Below are 27782 nucleotides of genomic sequence, written 5' to 3'. Positions count from 1 at the left end.
AAATTCAATGACGGGACGTTGCTTTTAACGTATATCGCTTACAGACGCCAGTTTGGAACTGTCCTACGGCTACACTATATGTCGGAAGCGACAGAAACCTGGCGCACTCACTGAGGAGACTTCAAATAACACATACATAAAGTTTCGCGTTGGTAACATTGTTTTCGGCTGAGGGAAAAAAAGCGCTGCATTACTTTCTGGGTAACATCCGTACTCCTATAGGGTGACAAGGACTGAACTATATCAAATTAAATTGTCACGACTTTTGAACGGTTTGCGTTAGGACGTTCAAACTGCACAGTTGGCCGCGGGGCATGATGGAGTTAGAATGCGCTGTATGGTTTGGATTACCGACGAAGCACAGATTCATATGGAGGATTCATCAGTAAACTAAATTTGCCCATTTTGGGGACTGAGAATCTGCATTTCGTGATCGAGAAGTCTCTTCACTCTCAACAGATGACTATGCTGTGCAATTTCCAGTCATGGATTAATCAGTGCAATATTCGTTAAAGGCATTGTAACTACCGAACGATTCGTGAAGGTTTTGGAAGATGATTTGCTCCCCATTATCTAAAGTGACCCTGTTTTCAACAATATGTGGTTTGTGGAAGACGGTGCTTTACCCCATCGAAGAAGGAAAGTGTTTGTTGTCTGGGACGAGGACTTTGGGGACCGCATTCTGGTTCTGGGGTACCCAGAGGCCACTGGCATAGGCCTGGATTGGCTGCCATATTCTCCGGAGCTGAAGCAATGCGACTCCTTTTTGTGGAGCTATAGTAAAGACAAAGTGTACAGCAGTAACCCCAAAACCATTGCTGAGCTGAAAACAGCCATTCAAGAGGACATCGATAGCATTGATGTTCCGACATGCAGAATTTCGCTATTCGTCTGCGCCTCGTCATGGCCGTGATGACAGGTACATCGAACATGCCACAACCTAAATCCAAATATCTGTAGTGACATTTACATGTTGAATAAAGTTGTGCACGCCGTAGTTTGTAACTAATTTACGTACATTTTCATATAGATCAATAATTGTCACCTTGTACATGAATACTCTTAAAATCACATTTAAGTGTCCGGCAGAGCGTTCATCGAACTACCTTCACGATAACTCTCTATAACTGTATTCTCGAACAACGCTTGGAGAAATCGAATATCTTTCTGTGCGAGCTATGATTTCCCTTATTTTATTAAGATGATCGTTTCTCCATATGTAGGCCGGCGTCAACAAAATATTTTCCCGCAACGGGAAACGCCTTTATTTTAACGATGTCCACCCCAAATAATGTCCGTGACGCCCTCTGCCCTATTTCTCGATAAATCTTTGAACTTTCTCGATGTACTCCGTTAATACTATGTGGTAAAGATCCCAGACCTTCCAGCAGTACACCGAAAGAGGACGGACAAGCGTAGTGTGGGCTCTCTCTTCAGTAGATCTGTTGCGTCTTCTGTGTGTTCTGCCAATAACACGCGGTATTTTGTTCGTCCTCTCCGAACATATTCTCTGTGTTCTAGCCAATTTAAGCCGTTCGTAATTGTAATTCCCAGAAATTTAGCTGAATTTACGACCTTTAGATTTAATTGCTTTATCGTGTAACCAAAGTTTAAATGATTCCTTTTGGCATTCATGTGGATGACCTCACACTTTTGATTATTTAGGGTCAACTGTCAATCTTCGCACTATACAAATATCTTTTGTAAGTCGTTTTGCAATCAGTTTTGATCTTAGGATGACTTTACTACACGATGAACGACAGTATCATATGCTAACAACCTAAGACGACTGCTCAGATTGTCTCCTAAATGGTTCACATAGATAAGGAACAGGAGAGGGCCTATAACACTACTTTGGGGATTGCCAGAAATCTCTTCTGTTTTACTCGATAACTTTCCGTCAACTACTATGAACAGTGACCTTTCCGACAGGAAACTTAGTGGGATATCTGAGACGATATTCCTTAAGCAAGCAATTCGATTACAATCCGCTTGTGAGGTACAGAGTCAAAAATCGTTCTGTAAATGTAGAATAACGGAATCAATTTGAAATCCAAACCACTCAACAATACGTATGGGAAAGAGCTAGTCGTGTTTCACAAGAACAATATTTTCTAAATCGGTGTTGACTGCGTGTCATTAGACTGTTGTCTTCGAACGTAAACATTTCCAGATAGCCGGCCGGAGTGGCCGAGCAGTTCTAGGCGCTACAGTCTGGAACCGCGCGACAGCTACGGTCGCAGGTTTGAATCCTGCCTCGGGCATGGATATGTGTGATGTCCATAGGTTGGTTAGGTTTAAGTAGTTCTAAGTTCTAGGGGACTGATGACCTCAGAAGTTAAGTCCCACAGTGTTCAGAGCCATTTGAACCATTTCCAGATACTTCGCCACATTCAGTGTTTACATGTTTCGATTATTTTATCTTGACACAGAAATACAGCGATCCTCGCTTTGCTACAGTCACTAAGAACTATGTATCATCTGATGATGAATCGCTCGACGACTTGAAACCGGTAGTGGAAAAATAAAATTATATCATCACAAAAGGTGACTGAATGTATTCATTTTTGAAAACCCTTAAAACCATGTCTTGTTAATATCGGAAATGTAGATCAGAAACGACTCGGCTTCACGACCAATTTAACGTTGCTTTTTTTTTAAAAGGAAAACGCTGTAAAGGCGGTGTCCCGCAGCAGAGACGCTACAGAAAAACACCACGCCTGCTGCTACAGGCTGACACCGCTTGCCTTGCTTATAGCTCCAGGCCGCTCCAGTGGAGGTAACCCCATCCAGGGCGTTCAGTTACGGGCTCGCCCCCGCAGTATACGGCGGCTGTAGCGGAAACCACGGCCGCATAAAAGTGAGGGGACAGGCACAGCGGCGGGCCGGCAGATACGGTGCCCGCCACAGCTCTCGGGGCGCCTTCATTAGCGTTAAAGCGGGGCAGCGGCTCGTCTATTGTCGAGGCGACTCTCTGGCAGCGCAGTGAGGTGGCAGCCGTTGCCCGGCGCTCACGGCCGCCATTACTAGACGCTACCAGCGCCTCACGGCAGCAATGAATGTACGCCCTTAAATGTTACCGGCGGTCAGTAGTTGTTACACTTAAGGGTCACAGCTACACTGATGGGAAAATTGCAACACCAAGGAGTTGTGCGACATTAAGACAAGTTCGTAGGCTTGTTTCTACATCTGAAAGACGATGTCTAATCAGGTTTAGTGCCTATCACGTACGAGTGACGCTGACAGCACCACTAACATGCACACCAGGTTAGCTTTATACACACTGGAACGGTCGTGAATGTTAGTTACCTTTGAGAATGGAGCTGGTGATTTGATGATGGACAAGATCACCTGTAAGGTGATTAACAACACCCACTGAGTGTAAACGTTGTGTAATAGGGCTACGAGAAGCTGGATATTCCTTCTGCGATATTGCAGAATGACTTGGCAGGAATTTGGTCACTGTACATGATTTCTGGTGGCGGTGGTCACGGGAATTTACGGTCGCAAGACGATCGAGCTTCGGACGGCCACGTGGCACCACCGAGAGGGAAAGCCATAGTGTTCGGCGTGTGGCTGCGGCACATCGTACTGCATCTGCAGTAGCAGTCTGAGCAGCAGTTGGCACCACAGCGAACCGCAACGAATCGGTTACTTCAAGAACAGTTCCGAGCACGATAACGTGCATTTCACCGACCCCAAACCACTGCCGTCTGCGAATTCAGCGGTGAAAAGCGTGAGCTTATTCGAGTGTAAGGTGGAGGATTGTACTGTTTTCTGATGAAAGTTGGTTCTGACTCGGTGCCAGGGATGACCTCGTGTTGGTTAGAAGGTCTGCAAGCAACGCGTCTGAATGATAGTCACACTGGACCTGCACCTGGAGTTATGGTTTGGGTGCGATTTCGTATGATGATATGAGCCTCTCGTGCTTATCACACACCCTGCCTGCAAATCTGTACGTTAGTCTGCTGATTCTGCCAGCTGTGTTGCCATACTTGAACAGCATTCCAGAGGGTCGCCCACAGGATAATGGTCGTGCACATAGCGCTGTTGTAACCCAACATGCTCTACAGGGTGTCGACATGCTGCCTTGGTCTGTTTGAACACCATATCTGTCACAAATCGAAACATACGGGGCATCATCGAACGACAACCCAAACATCATCCAAAAACTGCACTAACCGTCGCATTATTGCCCGACCAAGTGCAACAAGCATAGAAGTCCATCACACGAACTGACGTTCGGCACTTGTGCAACACAATGCATGCACGTTTGCACGCTTGCATTCAACATCGTGCGGTTTAACCGGTTGATAATGTACCAGCATTTCACGTTTGTAATGGTTTATCTTGCGCTTACATTAACGTGTGATCTTGCAATTTTTATCACTATAAATATGTTACCTAGACAAATGTATTCCGGAAATTTCATTACTGTACATTAATTATTTTTTGATGTTGCAGTATTTTTCTGTCAGTGTATATGCTACCGGTGAAGAGCGGGACGCTACCAAAAGGAATGCATGTTTTCGTACCACCTGCGACGAAATGTATTTCATATTTCGAAAAATATTCTCATGGGGTTTAGGCTGAAAAATTTATTTCTCACTGTCAGCCTTGGCTGTAGCGACGGTGTGACGAGATAGGCCCCCAACAGGACTGCAGGCAATGAGGGGGCGCCACAATAACCGAAAAAGTTAACCGGGAGATGTACGTTGGTTCCTCTGTCTCTCGCTTTCCAATGTTATGCCTTAAAAGGACATCTTTGTTCTTGGCTCGCGACTGTAGAAGTACAATGTTGTCACATTGTCACATCTGTAGTCTCTTAAAGAAACGACTACCAGCGAACAGACATCTATCGCTGAAGTGTTACGCGCTCAAGATTTCGGCTGCGTGATACTGTCTGCACAGAGAAGAACAGAGCATATTCATGGTGTTACCAGTGTGTTGTCTGTGTCTTGTCCCAAGCCTCCAGCCCCTGACTACGATTGTAACTGGCAACGCTGCTGAGAACACTGCACTTTGTCATTGTGTTCGCTTCTGACTCTCCCTGGTGTGATTTATATGCTCGCATAACAATCACTGTCGTTTATTAACGTAATAAGAGAGGCGTTCAATAAATAATACAACAATTCCTTTTCTCTGCCAATTTCGGAAAAATGTGGATTTTATCATGGGACCGTGGAATATTCTCGCTTCATCGCCTACAGTTTCATGAAGTAGCGATAGAAGGGGGCGCTATTCGTAACATTCAAATTGGCGCCAGTAACGGAGGTGCGTCCCAAGCGGAGAGCTGTCATTGGCTTCCTTTTGGTGGAAAACCAGAGCATCGCAGATATTCATAGGCGCATGCTGAATGTCTACGGAGGCCTGGAAGCGAACAACAGCACGGTGAATCGTTGGGCAAGGCATATGTCATCATCGCAACAAGGTCGCGCAAACCTGTTCAATCTCCCTCCTTATCCCTGGCTGCACAAAGTTGTGACTCCTGCAGTGTTGGAACGTGTAGACACTCTCATTCGAGGTGATCAACGGATCACAATGAAACACCTTGCTGTTCAACTGGACAACGTAAGACCTCACACAAGTCTGCGCATCTTAGATGAGCTCATGAAACTTCATTGGACTGTTCTTCCTCATCCACCGTACAGCCCAGATATCTCACATTCCGACTTCCGTTTGGACTTATATCTGTTTGGCCCAGTTGTAGGATGCAGAAAGCAGTACGTGGATGATGGGAACGTGTAGGATGCAGAAAGCAGGACGTGGGTGATGGGAAGGTTACTGAAGCAACACGACGTTGGCTCCAACGTCGACCAGTAGAGGCCCTCTCAGTAAGATTGCATAAGATCATCGAATTGAATGGGGATTATGTTTTAACCAAAAGTGTGGGGAATAATGTGTTGTATTGGAATCCCGAATAAAACCAATTCGCTTTCAGAAAAAAAAGTGTCGCATTACTTGTTGAGCACCCCTCATACCCATCGTGTCTAGACTTACGCTACCCATATTTAAAACAATAATTGTTAAGAAACCTCAATGTATCTAAGCTAACAAAACAATCAATGCTAAATGTTCTAGGCACAACTTGACGCCCGTGCTACAGGCAGACGCGGCAGAACGACGCTATTGGCTGGAGCGTCACGTGGTACACTATTCCTGACCACTGTGCATTCCTTTACTATCCGCCTTCTTTTGCGCACACCATTATAATAAGTGGGAATAGTGAGCTTCGTTCATACAACCGCTGCGTACAAAGCTCGCTCATGTTCAACTGTGGAGTTTTGTTCATTCTTCGTCACGATATCTAAGGTTTTCAAAGGAAGTCGTGGAGGTGGCGAAGCATATAAGTTATTTGTCCGAAGGGTTCCATTCTTCCAGATTTTTGCCGACTGATGACTGCAGAAAGATGCAAAAGTGGAGGGAGCATGTAAAAAAGGTGGAGTATGCAGTTTACTAGCCCTTCTAGCCAGTACCTTATCTCTGAAACTTGAGCTTCTGCAGACGTATCGAGTGTTACGTTAATTTACGGAATGCTACCGGGTAACGTCCGCGACAATCGCCGATATTTCGAAAGGTGAACACTCCGTAGGTTTCAAGGCAGAAGTAGGAACGTGTGTTCTTGTCAAATAATGGCAGCATTATTTTTCAATAATGTTTTATTTTCATTAAACCTATTAACAAAATTATGAAAATGCTAAATTCTTAGAAAAAATTATCGGAAGCTAGTTCTGGGGCAGACGGGGAAAGGCAGCTTTGGCAGATCTGCCATCTGCTGCCAGTGGTGTCGGTTGACGTAAAACTTGTATCTAAATCATTTCCAACACTGCCCCTCCTCCCATAGATGTTTATCGATAGAGGTATTCGGGAACGATCGTAAGGAGTTGACAGGGTAGAAGAGCTGGCTGTTGGAAGTTGTCAGAGTCATGAGTTTTGCCTGAACAGCTCGGTTTGCTACCTTTGTGTACCAACGGGTGCATTTGTGAACTGGAAATATTTGTAATCTGGATGCATGTAACGCAACAGCGCACGTTCCACTGCAGCTTGAAGAATGATTGCATTACTGTAGGTGCGTGACCACTTCTCTAGACATAAAATTTTCCTGAGTATCATCCAGTGTCAAAAAATAAAAAGCGATGCTGGAGAAACCAACGTTCCGGTCACACTTACAATGGCCTCGTTCTACTTAGATCAGCAGATCCAGAAGAGGGCCATTATAACCGTGGATGGAACGTTGGTTTCTTCAGCATATTTTTTTATATTTTGATGCTGCATGATAAAAACTTCTATGTCAACCGAGTATGGCTGCGGAAGCCTACGCAATTACCCTTCTGTGGACGTTCATGTTGGTCACATCTGTAAAAGTAAGCCTCTTTGACAAGAAACAAGTTATGTGTGTTTTCACCGTACTTTCACATTTCTTACTGTGTGCGCAACACTCTTTTGTCTGAATTTTACTAGCGTGCGTAATATTAAATATGTCACACCTTATGTAGTTGCGGTCTATATATTATAATCCCTCATGCCTATAATTTTTGTTGAACCTGTTTCTTTTAAAATTTGTGATGTTTAACGCCAACAAGAGGTAGCAGTAATTGGAGCGACGTTTCACGGCAAATGTGTGTGACACCCGTCCGGGAGTTTCACGGTCGCAACAAGCAGCAGCGGACTAAACACCTGTCAGAGTCGTCTGGAATGTCCACCCTTGATGACAGCTCTTTTGTATCTTCGTTGAGTTTTTTTTCAGCCACAAAAAGGTCAAAGCACCCCGTTAGCTTTAGCTTAGGCAGGGCACCGGGGACCAGCTGATTTATTTTTTAATTAGCTTCAGCGAAGAGCTCATCATCATTCACACTGGCGGAACACAGGGGATATCAATCAATACCCCAAATTTTTGTTGCATTTGACCTATTAATAAGCCTCAGCGTTTTGAAATGCATGAGAGATATGTGTCACCTACATAGACACTGTCACCTAAAGCATACGATTAATCAAAAGAATATCTCATTGCATTTAAACGCTGTGACATGCAGCAGGTCAGTTTTTCGCACTGTAGCACATGATTTTGAGATCAAAGACAAATCGAATTGTCCCGTCATCAGATTCAACAGTGTAGTTGTATACGAGAGACAGCTAGGGCGCAGTCACGTAAGGGAAACACGAGCCCACGTTTTCAATAAAACAGCTGGTAAAGATTTTAATTTCTGCCCTCTTGGGCAGGAGTATTTATGGGCGCTATTCATGCTGGTGCAAGCAGCGTAGGAGAAGGCGAACGGAGTAGCACTGAGCTCCACAACTGGTCACAGGTCGCACCAGCAGCACATCAGGCGTCTTCAGCCGAAACCGCCTGCCAGACTCTTCATCTCAGAGCGGCGCTTGCACGCAACGTCCTCACTTCTTTACTGGATATATTCCAGTCTCTGTCTTCCCCTACAGTTTTTACCCTCTAATACCACGGAAGTTATTTCTTGATATATTAACGAGGTCCTATCATCCTGTTTCTTCTTCTTGCCAGTGCTTTTCATACGTTCCTTTCTTGGCCGATTCTGCGGAGGATGTCTACGTTCTTATCGGTCCACCTAATTTGCAACATCGTTCTATAGCATGACATATTAAACTCTTTTTTCCGGTTTTACCACTACCTAAGATCACTGTCATACAACGCCGCGCGCCAAACGTATGATCTCAGCAATTTCTTCCTCAAATCAAGGCCTATATTTGATACTAGTAGTCTTCTGTTGGCCAGGAATGCCCTTTCTACTAGTGCTAGTTTGCTTTTTATGTCCTCCTCGCTTCGTCCGTCACGTGCTATTTTATAATCAAAATATCCACGGGTGTACTGCCGGTCTACAGTGCCCGTTGGACACTGTAGACCGGCAGTACACCCGTGGATATTTTGATTATCAAATACGCCGGGAGAAACTCAAGCATCACACGTGCTATTTTACTTCCAAGGTAGCAAAATCCCTTAACTTCCTCTAATTCGCGATGACTAATCATGATGTTAAGATCTTCATTTTTGCTACTTCTTATTGCTTTCACCTTTCTTTGGTTTTTCCACAGCATGTGGTCATTAGATTGTTCGTTCTACTCGCTAGACACAGCAATGTTATCAGCAAAAATACTGACGGAAAAAATAGAAACACCAAAGAATAATTAATGTACAGTAATGAAATTTCGAGAATACATTTGTCCAGGCAACATATTTAAGTGATTAACAAATGATTCAAATGGCTCTGAGCACTATGGGACTTAACATTTATGGTCATCAGTCCCCTAGAACTTAGAACTACTTAAACCTAACTAACCTAAGGACATCACACAACACCCAGTCATCACGAGGCAGAGAAAAAAGTGATTAACATAGGCTAGGCTAGTGCAAGCACTAGATAAACTATTGCGAATGTGATATACTGGTACATTAGTAACTCGTGTAACCACCAGAATGTTGAATGGAAGCACGCAAACTTGCATGTATTGTGTTGTACAGGTGCCGGGAGTCAGTTTGTGTGATGGAGTTCCTGTTGCACAGGGACGGTTGATGCTGTTTTTGGATGATACTGGAGTCGTCATCCGATGATGTCCCATTTGTGTTCGACTTGAGACAGACCTGGTGATAGAGCAAGCCAAGGCAAGATGTCGACACTCTGTAGAGCATGTTGGGTTGCAACAGCTGTACGCGGAAACACCCCCTGGAATGCTGTTCACGAATGGCAGCACAGTAGGTCGAGATACTAGATTTACGTACAAATTTGCCGTCAGCGTGCGTGGGATGACCACGAGTGCTTCTGCTACAGGGCGTCTGACTCGGAGCTGTACTTGAAGTAGCAGTTTGTTGTGTCACTGTGGTGCCGACTGCTGCTCAGATTGCTGCTGCAGATACACCCCGATGCGCGAGAGCCACACGCCAGACATGATGGTCTTCCCTCTCAGCAGTGCCACTTGGCCGTCCAGAGTCCGGTGATGCTGCGACCATACATTCTCCTGACTGCCACTGCCAGCAATCACGTACAGTGGCTGCGTTCCTGGCACGTCTTTCTGCGCTATCGCAGAAGGAATATCCGGCTTCTCGTATCCCTATTACACGACCTCGTTCAATTCACTGAAGTGTTGATAATGGCGTCTTTGTCGACTTGAAGGCTTTCTTGTCTCACATGTTCAATTGCAAAGATAATTAACGCTCAAGGCCGTTACAATGTGTATTTACAACAAACCTGTTTTCCTTACAGTGGCGCTACTACCTCCACTCTTATGCGACCGGCGCGAAATTTGAGTAGAGATCATGTTTCGGATGTAGAAACACTACTACCAGCTTTCGCTTATGTTGCACAACTCCTATTTGGTCTAAGGCGCTGCAGTCATGGACTGTGCGGCTGGTCCCGGCGGATGTTAGAGTCCTCAAAATGGCTCAAATGGCTCTGAGCACTGTGGGACTTAACTTCTGAGGTCATCAGTCGCCTAGAACTTAGAACTAATTAAACCTAACTAACCTAAGGCATCACACACATCGATGCCCGAGGCAGGATTCGAACCTGCGACCGTAGCGGTCGCTCGGCTCCAGACTGCAGCGCCTAGAACCGCACGGCCACTCCTGCCGGCCTTCGAGTCCTCCCTCGGGCATGGGTGTGTGTGTTTGTTCTTAGGATAATTTAGGTTAAGTAGTGTGTAAGCTTAGGGACTGATGAACTTAGCAGTTAAGTCCCATAACATCTCACACACATTTGAACATTTTTTTCCTATTTGGTGTTGCGATTTTTTTCTGTGAGTGTTTTGCCACTGATATTTTTTCTGATGATTGACGCCTGAAGATGCAAGGTCTATTGGAGGATTGTACATACCGGAAACGTATCGTCAGAAAGAGAGCGATTTTACTAAAGAACTGTTCATACCGGAAACGTATCGTCAGAAAGACAGGGATTTTACTAAAGAACTCTTGCATGTCAGGTGAACTGATGAAAAAATAATGCCACGTGCCGCCAGGTTTAATGGATTGCAGAAGATACACAAGATCCGTGTTCCTCGAATGTAATTAGCTAGGAATGTAATTAGCTAGGAATGTAATTAGCTAGGTGCAGAGTGCTAAAATCTTACCGCTTTTGAGAGGGATGAATAGAATAAAAGGGCGCCTAGCGTGGCCGGGAAACGTCAGTAAACGTTTTGCTTCTGTGAAAAATTCGTTCCCATTACGTGAGCTGTCACCTGCAGACGTTTGTTATAAAGGCTCTGAAACATCCCGTGTGTAGTTTCTAGGTATTAGGGAAACCGTGTATAATGTCAGTCTAACTGTAAGGCACAGAGAGGTAATTAACACTTGTTAATGTGCAGGCAGTTACGTTAGAAGGTCTACTCTGACCGGTAGCCCATGCGAGGCGAGTAGATCACGTTGAATGATTGATATCACGCCCGCGACTTTCGTCGCATTCAGGACGATAATTTAACGACCAGGAAACGTTCGACTTCGAATTTTAGGCGTAAAAGTCAGTCGTTCCTTACATGCATCAAAAAAGGAGGTGGTCATAAAAGCGGCAGCACTTCCGAGGTCCCCGCTGCGAGCTGATCGCTGGCTAGTGCGCCTCGCGCCACAGCCTTCTGGCTCAGCTTCAGTCACATGCTGAAGGTAGGACCGCACGGAACGGAACTGCTGTGTAGCAGAGCGGCGCGGCACGATGCGCTTCTTTAATGCACTGCAGCGACGCGACAATACGTAAACTGTGTGATCAAAAGTATCCGGATACCTGGCTGAAAAGGACCGACAACTTCCTGGCGCCCTCCATAGGTAATGCTGGAATTCAATATGGTGTTGGTCCACCCTTAGCTTTGATGACAGCTTCCACTCTCGCTGGCATACGCTCAATCAGATGCTGGAAGGTTTCTTGAGGAATGGCAGCCCATTCTTCACGGAGTTCTGCACAGAGGAAAGGTATGTCGGTCGGTGTGGCCTTACACGAAGTCGGCATACCAAAACATAACAAAGGTGTTCTATAGGATTCAGGTCAGGACACAAAGCAGGCCAGTGTATTAAAGGGATGTCACTGCGTGTAACCATTCCGCCACAGCCCGTTCATTATAAACAGGTGCTCGATCGTGTTGAAAGATGCAATCACCGAATTGCTCTTCAACAATGGGAAGGAAGAAGGTGCTAAAAACATCAGTGTAGGCCTGTGCTGTGACAGTGCCACGCAAAACAACAACGGGTGCAAGCGCCCTCCTAAGCTTACTGTTGTCACTACACACGCTGGCAGATGACGTTCACGATCCTGATGCAATCTGGAATTCCTGTGTGATGGTCTGGACAGACGTCTGCCTATTACACATTACGACCCTCTTCAAATGTCGGCGGTCTGTGTCAGTCAACAGACGAGGTCGGCCTGTACGCTTTTGTGCTGTACGTGTTCCTTCGCGTTTCCACTTCACTGTCACATCGGAAACAGTGGACCTAGGGATGTTTAGGAGTGTGGAAATCTCACGTATAGACGTATGACACAAGTGACACCCAGTCACCTGACCACATTCGAAGTCCTTGAGTTCCACGGAGCCCCCCATTCTACTCTCTCACGATATCTAAATGACTACTAAGTCACTGATATGGAGTACCTCGCAGTAGGTGGCAGCACAATTCACCTAATATGAAAAACGCATGTTTTGGGGGGTGTCCGGATGCTTTTGATCACATAGTGTACGACCAGAACGACAAAGAAAACCTATCACATGCGGAGTTTAATTGCATACGGTATGGCGGCTCCAAAGTTCCGGGTGCGACTTTAAATCACGTCGTATCGCATTTGTCACTTTCCCCTGTATGAGTCAAAAACCTGACATGCCAGAATTTTCATTTCAGCTCTGTCGTATAGTGGAACTTTGAATACTATGCTGTGACGTCACCAGCTCCTCATGTCCTATGAGAGGACGGTTTTATATCTACGTGATATATATCATATGTTTTGCTTCTCCTGCCAAGCGCACCTTGTTCATCTGTGACTCCTGTTCATGTGTCCAAAATCGCAGCTTTTCAGTTGTCAACAGTTATCTTTAAATGCAAGTATGTCTTCTGCGGTCTTGCCTGAAGAAGGATAAACTAATCCAGCAGTAGTTGAGTCTAATGCGGGAACATTCAAACTGGACGAGGCCGAATCCTCTTTTACTGCATTTATCTGCTTATGCAGTTCAGCACGGAGCTCAGTCGAGCTACCAGTTCTGATAAGGACTGTGCAGCTTACTGGGTGGTAACCACTGTATTCTTGACCCAGCTGTTCTGAAGATTTTATTTAATACAAAGGAAAAAAAATAAAATAAAAGGCGAGACAAAAACTACCGCAGCACTGAAACATTACTCTCAGTCTTTGCAGCTAATCGTAACCCGTTTGGATTCACGAAACTGCCTAGCATGACAACCATGTAGAACATGTCACTGGGGTTTATTCTGTACAGGGCTCTCTCTACAAGAGCTGAATATTTTGTCTCACAATCTGTTAAAGCTAGGCCTCCTTCGTTAAGTGGCATCGACAGTTGATCCCTGGCTACTCAACATACCTTTCCAGATAAACCAGCCAGTGTAGCTTTTAATTTGTGCGATACTTTTTCTGCCGATGGGTAAGATTTGTACAACGTAGCACATTTTTGATATGACCAGTATATTAACTCACTCAATAGTCTGAATAACGGCCGGCCGCTGTAGCCGAGCGGTTCTAGGCGCTTCAGTCCGGAACCGCGCTGCTGCTACGGTCGCAGATTCGAATCCTGCCTCGGGTATGGACGTGTGTGATGTTCTTAGGTTAGTTAGGTTTAAGTAGTTCTAAGTTCTAGGGGACTGATGACCTCAGATGTTAAGTCCCATAGTGCTCAGAGCCATTTGAACCATTTTTTTCTGAATAACGTTTAATTTCCTTGTACTGCTCCCTATCAGGTCACCTCTTACTTTTTCTGCCACTTCTTTGGAATTGGAGTCAATTAACTCGTTTAGATTTTTCCTTAATTTCAGTCCCAGCACATCCATCTCAACACATTCGGAGAAGGGATGTGGCATGGAGTGGGAACTTTCATTGAGGCACAGCAGCTGTGCTTTTTCATTATGTATCGTTGTCCCTGCTGCTTTCTTATAAACATCAATTATTTATGACATTTTTGCAGTGTCTTGGGATTCTGTAGGTATAATGGTAGCACCATAAGCGAAGGCGTTTACAACGAATCGTTGTGCATCAACGTGTAATCCTTGTACAGGGTTGCTGTCTGTACGGGTTAATGATTCTACAGAGTGTCAGTGTCACTGATAAGGAACAACGCCGTCGGACAGAATGTTGGACTGGGAACGCCTCCGTGCAATATGTATTGATTTGCACCTTGGAAAACATTTCATACAAGTTTCGTAACAGTAAATGTATCGTTGCTTGTGGAAATTCGAAGTGCTCTAGCACACCCCTTAGGTATTGATGACTGACTTTTGTTATAACCAGGAATAACACAATAAATAGATCACCATTCTACGGTTTATTGACACAACACTGTCACAAATAATTCTGTTAGCATTTGCCAAGTTGTGATGAACACTTCAGGAAAATATATAAATTGATGGTGGTTATATCAATGTCTAGGAAGTGGAAGTGCAGAATTCCTGTGGAAATCATGTCCGTTGACATACTAAGCCTAGTGGATGTTGAAGTCCAAGTTCCATAGCATTCGGATTCTGAGTCCAGAGCGCAGTCAAATCATCGACAGCAGGTCCACCGCTGCGTAATACTTCGGAATTGTGAAGTAGAATATAGCACGATGAGAACTGGCTTGTAGGTGTCAGTAGCGGCGTTAAATGAGGCTTCATAATTAATGGAGCCGGCGGCTGTGGTCGCTGTAGTTTCTGGGCGGCCAATGACTGAGTGTTATGGGTGGCCAATCGCTGTGGTTTGAAGCGAGCACGCGCTAAAGAAAAGTGCGACCAACGACGCGTTTCTCGGCCTCGCGTAATGGAGCGCGTCGCTGCCCGGTGCGGAGATTTAATAGTGGTGGTTAGCACAACTTTATCGAAGGCTTTCTCTAAGTCGATGTTCAACAGCCCTAGTGTTTCTTCCTGATGCTTCCGTGAGTAGAAGGTCGTATCTCTTAAGGAGCAGATTCCATCTATAATACTTTTGTTAAGTATGGTACACGTCTGTTCCGGTCCAGTGATATCTGGGAGAGTTTATTTAATTTTGTCGCTATGGGACAAAAATTTATTTTCAAGTCTGCGCACAATAACGCTATTGGCCTGAAATCCATTATTCTTTAAGGTATCCGTTTCCTAGGGACGAGTACGATACTTTCGGGTTCTTTTTCGGAGTGTAGGTGTCTGCATTCCTGTTTCTCTCTCACTATTTCCATGAATACTTTTCTAATAACTGACCAGAAGATTTTATAAAATTAATAGATACTACTGTCTCCCTCTGGACTCCTACGTTTTGGCAAGCTCTTGACAACATGTTCAATTTCTTCCTCAGATATTGGTTCGGGCAACATAGAGATACTTTTGTTTGTTAGCTGTGACGTACAATTTTGTACTAGCTGTGCTGATTTTAGACGATCCGACGGCTGTGCTCTGTACAGTCCTTGAAAATGTTCTTTCATCCCTTCCGGACTAACAGATTCATTGTCCGCAGCTGGTGGTCGTGCGGTAGCGTTCTCGCTTCCCGCGCCCGGGTTCCCGGTTTCGATTCCCGGCGGGGTCAGGGATTTTCTCTGCCTCGTGATGACTGGGTGTTGTGTGCTGTCCTTAGGTTAGTTAGGTTTAAGTAGTTCTAGGGGACTGATGACCATAAATGTTAAGTCCCATAGTGCTCAGTGCCATTTGAACCATTTTGAACAGATTCATTCCCATCCGTAGACAGTATGTTACCAACACATCTCTGCCTACACCTTTTTCGTTGTCTTGTGAGGTGATAAATACTCCACATCTCATCTAGTATATGCTCATAAACCTTGCAGGCGAAAAGTTTCCCTTATAGTTCATTTTCATGCAGTTCTAAACTGTTCTTTTCGAATCTTTGTAAATCATTTGCTCTGTCTTTCCCGTAGTCTACTTTTTGTCAGGTTTAACTGCTGTCAGATATCGCGACGAGATCTTGGGACCTCATGTGCCTTGGTTGCGAGGTGGTGTGGGCTGAGAATTCGTATTGATGGACGATTATGCATGACCTCATAGAGCACGGGTGGTTGATACTTTCTTGGAAACGGAAGATATTGCACGCATGGCGTGGCCTTTCTCGCTCTCCTGATTTGAATCCCATGGAGCGTGTCCGGGATGCACTAGAGAGGCGGCTTGAGTCACGTCAGCATCCACCAACCACTCCAAAAGCTTGCGAGCAGCGCCGCAGGAAGAATGGGCGTTATTGGCTCAACATGAGAGTGATTTTCACACCATATCTGTCATTGTGAGGCCTGTGTTGCTGCCAGAGGTGGTCACATCTCATAGTGGGCACATTAATCAGTTGCGGAATGTGTGTGCAGATTCGTTATGTTGGAAAAACCGAACATTTTCGTCTACCATTACGTATTGTGCAGTTGTTTACGTTCTGTATTCTTGACATTGTTACTACTTTTCTGTCAACTGTTTAAACTGTTTTGTAGCAACATGAACGCACCTTTGCATAATTACCATTTGTTGCTTTAATTTTGGACACCAGTCTATATTTCTCAATATTTTCCAAAGCGATCTGAAAACAATGTTATTATCATTGTTATCCAGAGATAACACCGTCTGACCTACTTCACTTCTATTTATGAACCGTATTTGAGGTGTGTCTGAGCTACATTTGTAGCTTTAGAATTAAAGGGTTCTATGAGTGGAGACCGTCGAGGTATGATACTAACGTGCGTAGTCTCAACCGAAACTGAATTTGTGAGACCGGAAGGTCTCGTCGTCAGTCACGAAATACCGCACAGAAATCGTAACTGGAACACCTAACCACTACGCTTTTAGACTTCATTTAATAGTGAAAAATTATACATACAACTTCGTTGTTTATGAAAAAAGAGATCACCAGCAGATTACTTCATAGGGATGCAGTTTTCTTTGTTAATGTGAGAGATACCCTGAGAGATACTAATTATATTCCGCATATTTTAGGTACTAGCCATGCAATCGGAGAGGGGGAAGAAAAGACGCACAGAGAAAAATTATCTGTCTTCTTACACAGCTAATTGCTCTGAGAATCAGAATCAATTAATTAGTTAAAACTGGCACCATAAGTGCGACAATTACTAAAAAAAGAAAACTCTGACACTCAGTTAGCTTCAAGTTTGCAGCTTTCAATTCAAGAGAGATTGTAGTTTCTTTTGAGTATATGTGGAAGTTTGAGTATATGGTACGTAGTAAGCAATTTTTATTGAGCATTCAAAGGAACGTTGATGTCAGACTGTGCCCAAAACATCAGACTTCTTGTTTCTTAGCATTTTTGAGAGACAGTGCAACAAATACATTTGATTTTACGCTTATCACTGAGCACGATATGCGCTTCATCATTCATTTAAAGAGTAAAAGGATTTTATTATGGACTCCTCTGAAGGCTAGTGGCAGGCACCTACAGTCCAATCAAAATTACTTGATAGTTGACACATCACGCGCTGAAGCTGGTTTCCTCCAATCGGAGCTCTCAAAGTCAAGCCCGAAACGTTCGAGGCCCACGAGAAAGACAGACCGTGGGGCGTGGCGCTACGGGTCTTACGAATGCTAGCAGGCGTCTCCGACGGGGAGCGAGCAACTATTTCAGACGACTATAATAATTCTTCACTGCTTTTTTAAATGCATGCCAGTTCTCGATAGCACACAACAAAGTTGAGACCTTTAGTGGGTACTTCTGCAACTGAATATTGATTTCCCTAGGGCACTGCACGGATCCGAGCGTTTGGGAAGTGTGGTGGACAAGCCGACTAGTGTGACGTCACAAGTAGGGCCTGTACATCTCGGTGGCCCGCGAATCCTTCGCAGTTGGCAAACTGCCACAACTGGTCAGTTCACATTGTCCAGCTTTCTTTCTTGTTGGTTTTGGATCCCGTATTCTGGATCTGGCTCTTTGATTTCGTATTTCATCACACGTACACACACACACACACACACACACACACACACACACACACACACAATCACACAAACGATACTAATGACATACACGCGATTCATACACAGGATAAACCACACTCTATTGGATCCTTCCGCACTAGACTCTCTTCAGTCACATTTACGGTCGTTATAATCACAGAGATGGGCTTACGTTAGATAAGTTTCGCACTACATTGTGTGAAGCCTAATATTTGAAGGCTGCAATTCTGGGGTACCAGAGTCAAAATGTAACAATCCATCGCAGCATAGCGATGTAGCGCAGTGTTAGCGCATTAACCTACGGTATAGACGAGCGAGGGTTCGAATCTCACGAAAAACAGCGACAATTATTTATTTATAAATCCAATCAAAAAAATTTAGTTATTATATTTATGCAGTTACCTGACTTACATCTCTTTTTTGCCACGTCGTTTTCATTATCGTGTTGACCTTTTTATTTCCTCGAATTCTCAGCCCACACCACCTCGCGACAACCGCACATGAGGTCCCAAGATCTCGTCGCGATACCTGACAGCAGTTAAACCTTGCCGATTCGCCCGTACAATTTCATGAAGAGCTTTTCGAGTGGTCAACACAATCCCTGCCCACACCATTAAGAATCTTCCTCGATATCGGTCTCTTTCCACAATGTTGGGATTCCGAAATCGAGTTATGTATTCCCTCCAGATGTGAACGCGTCGAGGATCACTCCAGACGAAATCGAGACATTTGCGAAAAGAACATTGGTCCACAATTCAGCCGTTCAGATGGCTCCATTCTAGACGTTCCCTGCTGTGAAGACGCATCAGAAGTACACATACAGAAGGTCTCCGAGAACAAAGCTATTCTGCCGAAGTCTTCTGTACACAGTTTGTGTCGATACAATAAATAAGCCGGCAGCTGTAATCGAGTGGTTCTAGGCACTTCAGTCTGGAACTGCGGTGCTGCTACGGTTGCAGGTTCGAATCCTGCCTCGGGCATGGCTGTGTGTGATGTCCTTAGGTTAGTTATGTTTAAGTCTGATGACCTCAGATGTTAAGTCCTATAGTGCTTAGAGCCATTTTTTTTTAAATACTGAGGTAGTATCGTCGTGTCCTTACGGCCAAATAACGGTCCTCCGTTTTTTGTATCACACATGATCGGCCCTGCCCTGGTCTTTGGGATACCGTTTCGGTCTCTATAAATTGCCGCTGCATCTGAGAATCAACAGAACGATTCACATTAAGCCTTCAGGTCACATCAGTTTGAGATTGTCCTGCTTGCATTCTTCTCCCACTGCACTCGGTCTGGCAGGCGTCTTCTGTGTGTCATACTGCACCCTCTGTGATTGTGTACACAGCGATTGTGAATGTGGGACTTCCCGGAAAACATTACCCCGTCTGATAGGTGCCCCGACGCCATCGTTGACGTGGTTTCCCCCTGAACGGAATGCCATCTTCTGTGCAGAATACTATAGTACATTCATCTGAGGACAGTTTGTACGATTATATCATTAATTAGACACGATACGGGGAAATAGCGGTTTGTTGCTTTAATTTTAGCTGCCAGTGTAGGTAAACACTGCTACAATATAGCTTCTGTACTATGCTGTGTCGGCAATATACAGGGTGGCTATAATTAAAGTAGAGGTCCGTCGTCAATTGTAATTAAAAGAATAGTATCGATACTTGGTAGGGATGCTAATGCGTCAACGTGGAACCGATTTACGCAGCAGAAGATATTAGTTCCAGTTATGACCATCAGGTGTAAATCTCGAGATGTACGCTGTTAGTATGACGGTACTACATCCACGCTGATATTTGACAAGCCGTAACGTGAATGAACAGTATGGCTATCTAAAACTGAGCGTTGTTGGTGAAGCTGTTTTATATGATCGGCACTGAGAAAATATCGCCGAATAAAAGGTATGAGGAGAGGAGTGATATCATTAAATGGTTTTAAGAAGATGATAATGAAATCCTAAAACACGAGTGGGTTTGGTGTGGTGCCTGGAAGAGGAAGACGTCCTGTCCCGGCGGAAGTTACTGTTGTTGTAACTGACCACAATGCATGTGCCCCGGGCAGTAATTGCCCTCATACGGTATTATGAGAATTGTCCATCCCATGGCCATCAATAGGGAAAGTTTTTGCGATCTATTTTACACTGGTACCCAGTGGTAGAGCAACTGAAGCTTCATGATCCACAACAACGTTCAGATTTTGCTCTTCAGTTTCTGGCACAGTTCGTAGTTGATGACATGTAGCTGGGCACTATTCTGTGAAGTGATGAGACACATTTTAGACTACAGGGTACAGTGAATGCACAGAAAGATCGAATTTAGAATACTGTTTAAACCGCATGTTGTCAAATGTTTCTGAGCACTATGGGACTCAACTTCTGAGGTCATTAGTCCGCTAGAACTAAGAACTAGTTAAACCTAACTAACCTAAGGACATCACAAACATCCATGCCCGAGGCAGGATTCGAACCTGCGACCGTAGCGGTCTTGCGGTTCCAGACTGCAGCGCCTTTAACCGCACGGCCACTTCGGCCGGCGCGCATGTTGTCCATGAAGAACCATTCCACTTGCCGTACGTGAGTGAGTGGTGTGGATTCACAGGCACCTTTATTTTCGGTCTGCTCTTCTTTGAAGAGAATGCATCCAAAGGGCTTGTGACCGTGTACTGTAATGTCTCCATGTTATCGAGACCTCCTTGTACAGTAAGCTTCCTGCTTTCTAAGAGCGCAGCTATGTAGAAACCACTGTATGGGGCAACGCCTTATGTCACTCGCCCAGTGAAATGATTTGCTTACTGCAACCTTCAAATGGTTCAAATGGCTCTGAGCACTATGGGACTCAACTTCTGAGGTCATCAGTCCCCTAGAACTTAGAACTACTTAAACCTAACTAACCTAAGGACATCACACACATCCATGTTCGAGGCAGGATTCGAACCCGCGACCGTAGCGGTCTCGCGGTTCCAGGCTGTAGCGCCTAGAACCGCACGGCCACTCCGTCCGGCTGCAACCTTCCATGAACATGTTATCTCCAGAGATTTACCAGATGCAGAGCCCGCAAGTTTACCTGATCTGAATCTGTGTGTCTTTTTGCTCTGGAGATATATAAAAGAACTTTTTTACCTGGGACATGTTCGGTCTGCAGCTGATCTGACAGCAGTACGTAGGAACACGTTGCTCACATTGTAACTCTTGATCACGTCGTCTTAAGGTTGCAGCATTTCGTCGACATCTCTGGTGCTCTTACTGAACAAATTGTGTAAGCAGTGGTTAATAATAAAGTGAACATCATACCTTTCTCATTTGTTTGACCTTTCCTGCCCACGTCCCGCTCTTTATCTATTACACGTGGAAACATTTCTGTATGTCTTTCTTGTATTCAAGGAGCCAGATTTGCACATGATGGCCAAAATTGGATCTAATTTTTTCCAGTGTAAATCGATTTTGCATTAATGCGTTAGAATATCTATCAAGTTTCGATGCCACACGATAATTACGCCCAACAATGGACCTCTGAATAGCTGCACAGCCCGGTAGCACCCCTGGCAGATCCGTTAGGGCTGAACGTGTCGGAAATCGTCCTGCCGGGTAGCGGTTCTTGCTGTGTCAGAAGAGCCGCCTGTATCTTCCTGAAAAATGAAGCCTTGCCGGTTTCCCATGCAGTTTGTCTTTCTGAAGCTTCTAACGTCAGACCGTAGAGACAGCTGCCTGTTTAATTTGCTACGGGCTACAAATGGCGATTTACAAAGCAGAGGCGAAACAGAATGTATAATACTGAATTCAGTCTGGCCCTTAAATTTAGTTTTTTTAACACGTGGTAAAGAAAAATAAGAAGAAATTGTGTTTTGGAAAAAACAGTCAGAACCTAGTCCTATAATCTCCAGCTGTGTTCGTGTACCAACATGTAATCTGCTCCTGGCACCCAGAGAGGTGACAAGAAGTTTACACTCCGAGTCGCATCGCATGACAGACGTAATTCCAGATATAAGAGATAATGTCATCATCTGATGATGATAGCATCAAAACGTTATTGAACGATAATTGGATATGACCAACACAGATTACTGCTAGGATATAATTATTTAATGATCCGCAGCCCTTGAAAAAACATCCATTATGGACGAAATAACGCCTACTTGTAAGACTCAAAACTGACATAACCTTTTTCTACGCCACAAAAATTTAAGTCTGATGCAAAATATTCGCCGAGAACCGTATTTTCCATTATTTTTATAACTGTCTTCATTTATGTCATTGCCTGTGACCGACACATTGACGAGTTTCATCATATTGACACGATATTTTTTGTTATCATTTCTAACTTTTCTTTGATTAATTGGCACTAATGCACTACTCTCAGCATTATAAAGTATAAAATATTACCAACTCGCTGAGCGAGATGCAACAGCGTGAACTAGTCATATCCTTGGAACGTTGCGGCCAAAAGTTGATGTGTACCATATTAGAAAAGAAATAGTACTTATTGGAAAATATCAAGTGTAAGTACGTGATCTGCCCACCATTCCCACTAGGCGTAAGCAAACAGCCTGTTCCATTTTTTTCGTTCGCATATGGTATGTGCACAGTGAGCACAGATCAATATTGGTGTTGATAGCCTTTTCAGTTGCGATGTAGTGACACCTCACATGAGATAAGTTTTACCACATTCACTTTCAGTTTCTCGATGAAAATAAATGTTGTACTTCCCAATCTCTGTTACTCGGATGTAGCTCTGAACAGAAGCTACCTTGATGCGTTCACAGTTTTAAAAGCTGCTTCTAGGAAACGGAAACAGTATACGGAGTGGACAATGCCCGCGTCAGGAAGCTCTCGCGTTCATTAACGTGCTGCATAATACATCGCGCTATCTCTCTCTCACACACACAGTTTTAGGGCATATGCTCCAGTGGACTTAGTGGCGACGACTCGCGTCCTACGTTCTGCTGAGCCTGAGAACAAAAGCTGCGGGCGGGTCGCCGGGGAGGTCCCGCACCCTCCCACTGGCTCCGCGTCCGCTCTGCTCGCACAAGTGCAGGGCTGTTCTCTCTGGCTGTCTCCCCCCCCCCCCCCTCTCCCCTTCTTCATTGACAACTTTCCTGCACTGGGAGCGATTCATATGTCATAAGCTCTCACTGGGATGGAAGAAACAAAGTCTTAATATTACGTAATGGGACATCATCCACTCCTTTGCAAGAAGGAAAGAGGAGTAATCCGCTGAATTACAGACACATATCACTAAAGGATGTCAAATTAAATACCTGTTAGCCGTCAATTTTAACGTTATTTACTACGCCATTTTCAGGCCCCTGACCGACGTGTAGGAAAAATCTACCTCGGTTGTGTTGAAAACTGTTGAGCAGCCGGCAGGTGATGGTTGAAGGGATCACTGTAGCAGGTATCTACTAGTACCAATATTGATGGCCCCTGTTTTGAACACGACCGGGGCAGATTTTTGCTACATGCCGGTCAGCGACCTGAAGATGGCGTGGTAAAACGCTGAAACTGGTTGCCAAATAAAATAAGGTTGAAAATTGACGGATGAAAGGTATTTAATTTGACATCCTCTATCGAACAGCCGAGGCCCATAACCATTTCTAAAAATATGGACCTACAGAGACATATCACTAACGTAGATTTGCAGTGGGATTTTAAGACATACATTGTGTTCGAACGTTTTATTGAGAAATAGTCAGCACGGATTCAGAAGCTGTAGTTCTTGTGAAACACGTCTAGCTCTTTATTCTCACGAAGTAATGAGTTCTATTGGCAGGGGACGTCAAATTGATTGCATATTTTCAAATTTCCAGAAATCTTTTGACACCATTCCTCACAAGCTACTTCCAATCAGATTGCTACTTACGGAGTTTCGTCTCAGCTGTGATACTGGATTCGTGAATTCCTGCCAGAAAGTTTGCAATTCGAAGTAATTGACGGAAAGTCATCGAGCAGTCAGAAGTAATGTCTCACGTTCCGAAGGAAGAGTTGTAGGCCCTCTGCTGTTCCTGATCTGCATAAACGAGACAATCTGAGCAGTGTTCTTAGGTTCTTTGCAGATGATGCTATCATTTACCGTCTTGTAAAGTCATCAATGGTGAAAACCAATGGCAAAATGATTCATACAAGATATCTGTATGGTGCGAAAAGTGGCAAATGAGTCTAAATGCTGAAAAGTGTGAAATCATCCACTTGAGCACAGACAAATTCTCCAAATTTGGGTGATACGATAAATCACCCAGATTTAATGGGTGTAAATTCGACATTACTTAGGGATTACATTTATGAGTAACATAAATTGGAACGATCACATAGATAATATTGTCGGAAAAGCAAACGAAAGACTGATTTATTGAAGGCGACAATAAAAATATTAACCTTAATCAAAGATTGATTTTTGAGACTGTTATGCTTAATTAGGGGGAAAACTGGTAATGTAAATATTATTATTGTAAACTAAAACTTTTCAGACCTTTTAAATTTGTATATTTTATGAAGCGTTATGTTTCGTCAGCACGCTCAGCGAGTAAACAGTGATAAGCCAGTGGTTAGTGACGGGAACAACCGAATGAAAACAATCGATTCATTCGGTGTTGGAAAACAATCGACTCTCTCGGTTGTAGTTATATGTATCGATTGAATTATTAATTCATTCTTTTGAGCGAAACAAGTCTGTGGAAGCAACCGAATGAAAACAATCGACTCATTCGGTTGGACTAACTCTTGCATTGTATCGAGTGGAAACAGTCTGTGGAAGCAACTTAATGAAAACAATCGTTCGGACTGCTTATTGGTGTTTTTGAATGAAACTAGTAAGTGGGAGCAACCGAATGGAAACAATCGTGTCAGTTGGCTGTAATTTTACCCCTCGGTTGGATTCTCATTCATTTTTTTTTTCAGTGGGAGCAATCGAATGAAAAGATACCTTCGTAGCTTTGCATATTGACTGAATTTCTTTCTTTTCAAGTGAAAACAATCAGTAGTTTTTCTGTCGGAGGAACCACGTACTCACTCTTTTAATTGAAAACGCTCTTTAGTGTTTTAGTTTACTGAACTATCCATTCATTCACTAAACACTGTGGTAAAAATTCCGCACACTGTACCAACTACTGGAGGGTGATTAATCAATAACTAAAATGGGTAAATAAGGAAAAAAACCAGTTACGTCTGTGTGAACATTACGACGCAAACCGGACCTTTCTACCTATTCCCATTTCTAAAATTGCGTCATTCAAGTTGTAAAGACAATTTTGAAGCTCACTGTATGTGCCTAGGAGAGCGGCTAAGCGTGCTTGCCACTGTGTTTTTAAGAAACTAGATGTTCCTGTAATGAATTTCTAGTCAATCAAATTTCTACTGGCACGAAAAGAGGTCCAGGTTTACGCCGAAAAGTTGTTTAAAAATGCTTGCAGCTCGCCTCTGTACGCCCTCAAAACAAGGACCAATCCGTGGAAATCCCGTCGTATTGCAAAGGTGAGCGCAGTGGATCCCTTAAGGCTATATGAAGAAGAAAGGAACATTGCCTCGTTTTAGGGACAGTTTACATACTGTTTTATAGGCAATGTGTGATAATATCCAAAAATGCGAAATCGATTGTATATTCACCAATTTATTTATGGGGAAGGAAAATATTTTCCACAGGAAACTATGTCATCATCTACAAACGTACTCCTCACGTTTTTAATTTTACCGGCAATGTCATAGCTATTAAAATTCATAAGCACAAATTTTCAGGACTATCTGCACGGGGTTAGGAATCTGAATGGGCCTAGGAGAGGTTATTTAATATTTATTAGTGCATTTTAAAACCGTGTTACATTAAAAATATTAATAACATTTTCAGCTTTTCAGTCTTGTGTGTAGAATTTTTCAGTTGATTTCAAACATTTTGATGAGATTACAGCAAAACATGTGGTAAACTTCAGGTTTATTTCAGTTTCTCTTCAAATGTGTCAACCAATATATTGTTTCCTCATAGGCATATATCTCGCGAGAACACAGCAAATGTAAAAATTAGAGAGAATCGAGCTGACAGCAACCGTTTCTAAGTGCGAAACATTCGCGACTGGAACAAGAAAACAGGAAAAAGCGTCCGGCCGGTGTGGCCGAGCGGTTCCAGGCGCTTCAGTCCGGAACCGCGCGACCGCTACGGCGCAAGTTCGAATCCTGCCTCGGGCATGGATGTGTGTGATGTCCTTAGGTTAGTTAGGTTTAAGTAGTTCTAAGTTCTAGGGGACTGATGACCTCAGGTGTTAAGTCCCATAGTAGTCAGAGTTATTTGATTTGAACCAGGAAAAAGCAGTGGTACATGGGGTACCTACTCTCTCCGTAAAATACCAGAAAAGAAAGCGAGTTAATATTGCATTGTTATCCAGTTATGATCTAAGGCTTTCTTTACGTACTACACGAATATGTAATAAAAAATGGGGATTACTATTTAAAAAAACGCATTTGATATCCGTTTGTCCTATGCCAGCGCAATCTAGCGGGCCAACCATACCGCCATCTGGTTTCCCCCTTCAAGCTAGACGAGTTTCGTTCTTTGTGTTTTTTTTCGGTTGATGCTTATTTCGTGAGATATTTGGCCCACTCACTGTCGATGGACCACCCTGTATACTGCACATATGAAACACTGGTCTGTTGCAAGAGAGGGCCTGATGGCCCCAGTCAGATCAGGGTAAGTCAATGAGTGAATAAAATAAATAATTATATTGTTTACATTTAACGTAAAGTCGTGGACAAGAAACTCAAATCCACCGAGATAGAAAGTGTCGCTACAATTAGTACATTGTCAAGGCTCAGTATCAAGGATAGGCATACGATGACAACTGGCGCCTTCTATGGACCTCTAAATTCACCTACGGATGTAACCAAAACGTTAGAGCAAACGTCAGATTGCCTGTTTGTAATTTCTCTAATCATACAGCAATCATCAGAGAATTTAATCCTCTAACAATTAATTAAGAAAATTACAATTCGGTTAATGGTGGGCGTGACAAGACATCATGTGAAACATGAGAAAATGCCTTTTCTGGAAACTACTTAGACCGACTGTTCGGAACTCCACTAATAATGTAAATATATTATATCAAATGGCAACGAATAGACCTGATCTCATTGAGGACGTCTACGTCGAAACTGGTATCAGTGACCACGAAACTGTTATAGCAAAAATAAATACCAAAGTAAAAAGAACAGCTAAAAATTATAAAAACTGACGTGGTCAGCTAACTAGACGAAAAAGTAGTAGTGTCATTATCTCATTGAAGATCTTGAAACTTTTGGCTCAGTACAGGAGAAAGTAGACGAACTATGGCTGAAGTTTAAAAGAATAGTGGACAGTGCACTGGACATATATGTACCCAGTAGGACAGTTAATGATGGAAGAGACACTCTATGGTACATTACCCAAAAAAAAAACGAGACTATGCCTAGTAGATACAAACCAAACAATAGGACTATAGACAGATGCTAAATGAAGCACGTTTCACAGTCAAGAGAGCAATTCGAGAGCCTTCAGTGAGCATCGTAACACAATATTGTCGAAAGATTTTCCACAGAATGGATATAAACGCTGTTGGGTGTCATCAAAGTTAGTGTACAGTCACTCATGGGCGACACAGAACTGCAATTGAGGGTAGCAAATCAAAAGCTGAAATAGACAGAATAACAAAGCAATAAAGACAAAAAATTCTAAATGCAATATTTATGTTACTTTAGGGTCACAAG

The sequence above is a fragment of the Schistocerca cancellata genome, chromosome 1, assembly GCF_023864275.1.
Source record: "Schistocerca cancellata isolate TAMUIC-IGC-003103 chromosome 1, iqSchCanc2.1, whole genome shotgun sequence".
NCBI lineage: Eukaryota > Metazoa > Arthropoda > Insecta > Orthoptera > Acrididae > Schistocerca > Schistocerca cancellata.
Note: the sequence above shows the minus strand (reverse complement) of the source record.